General features: G+C 58.8%; 1 protein-coding gene across 1 annotated transcript in view; it reads right to left on the bottom strand.

Annotated features, from left to right (window-relative positions):
- Positions 1–1615, bottom strand: part of UNC93B1 (unc-93 homolog B1 (C. elegans)) — a 38590-nt gene that overhangs the window by 12839 nt on the left and 24136 nt on the right. The gene's annotated exons all lie outside the window — the stretch shown is intronic.

Raw genomic sequence — 1615 nt, 5'->3', positions numbered from 1 at the left:
GGGCGGGACCTGCCCCCGCCCCGCCCTGTCCCGCCCTGCGGGCTGCCTCCTCCAGGACACGTGTGTGTGCGCGCGCGCGTGTCCAGGGGCGTGCCTGTGTGTGCCCCCTTGGGTGTGAGTTCGAATTCCCGCTCAGCCACTTCCTGGCCCTGTGACTTTAGGAATTAACTCCATTTCTTTATGCCTCGGTTTCCTCAGTTTCCTTGACGGTGAAACAGAAATACTTGGCACTACCCCTGGGGCCATGGCAGAATTACTGAGTTAATACAAAGCCTTGGAAAAGTACCAGGCCCACCTTAAGCTCCCATCAGGGTTGCCTGGGTCATCCCCAGCCCCACCTCCAAGCCTGTTGTTACAGCTCACCAAAGAGCCCTGCAGGGACAGTATCGTCACCAGCTGGGCCACACCTCCCACCACAGGAGGCTACAGCCAGAGCCCACCTCCCATGTCCCCATCCTGCTCCAGTTTGGGCTGTGCAAATGGGAGCTTGGGTGGGGTCCTGGGAGGTGGAGATTGTGGCCCCCACTAAACTACATGGGGGACCCTGCCACCACCCTGTAGTGGGGCTGAGAGCCACCCACCCCCGTCCTGCTGGGCACTGGATCCAGGGCTGCAGCGGGAGCTGTGGTGGGGCTGATATTCCAAAGCACTGGCTGCCCACCCGGCTGGAGCCACGGGGCCACTTTTGAAAACATCCAGATTCTCTGGCCTCTGGGTTCCTCCTGGTCTGAATGCTCTTCCGCCTGCTCCTCCCAGGTGGCTTCCTTTCCACTCAGCTCTGGGAACAAAGGACCATCCCTGCAGAGAATGCAGCCCCTCCACTTCCCTTCTGTGCCCTCCCTGTGCACCCCCCTCCACCAACTGCTCTCCAGGTACATCCTCTCCCGAATGCAGAAGATGGCATTGGGCACCTACTGAGTGATCAATACTTGTGACTGGATAGATGCATGAGTGACTGGATGACAAACACCTCCCGCCCTGCAGGGATTGCTGGGAAGGTGGAGGGACAGGGGAGGGAGGTGTGAATCTGCAGCGGCTTCAGGCTTCCAGGAGATAGAACTTTCTCCAGGTGAGGATGCCCAAGTGCAGATGTGGGGCACAGACAGGTGGATTCATGCAGGTGGGTGGCTGGAAGGGGGAGACAGGAAAGGAGCAGGAGAGAGGGCAGGGCCCGAAGCTCAGGGGCAGGGAGGAGGTGGGAGAGTAGGGCTAAGGTGGGGGCTGTTCTCAGACAGCAGACACTGGCATCAGTACGCAGCATGATGAGAAAGTGCGATTCTCCTGCCTCAGCCTCCTGAGTAGCTGGGATTACAGGCGTGTGCCCCCACACTCAGCTGATTTTTGTATTTTTAGTAGAGATGGGGTTTCACCATATTGGCCTAGGCTGGTCTCGAACTCCTGACCTCAGGTGATCCACCTCCCGTAGTCCCCAAAGTGCTGGGAGTGGGCCCCCCAAGCTTCTCAATTTCCCTGAGGGACCCCAACCCTCTGGGGCCTGGTGACATCTCTTGTCCCGTCCTGCAGGACAGTCGAACGGACCCTGGAAGGGGGAGTGGGAATGGAGGAGACAAGAAAACACGAGAAATGGAGACAAGACAAATAGCCTGATCAAGTC

Source organism: Colobus angolensis, unplaced genomic scaffold (assembly GCF_000951035.1).
Source record: "Colobus angolensis palliatus isolate OR3802 unplaced genomic scaffold, Cang.pa_1.0 Scaffold21, whole genome shotgun sequence".
Classification (NCBI taxonomy): Eukaryota; Metazoa; Chordata; class Mammalia; order Primates; family Cercopithecidae; genus Colobus; species Colobus angolensis.
The sequence above is the reverse complement of the archived record's forward strand: the minus strand, read 5'-3'. Positions and strand labels throughout refer to the sequence as shown.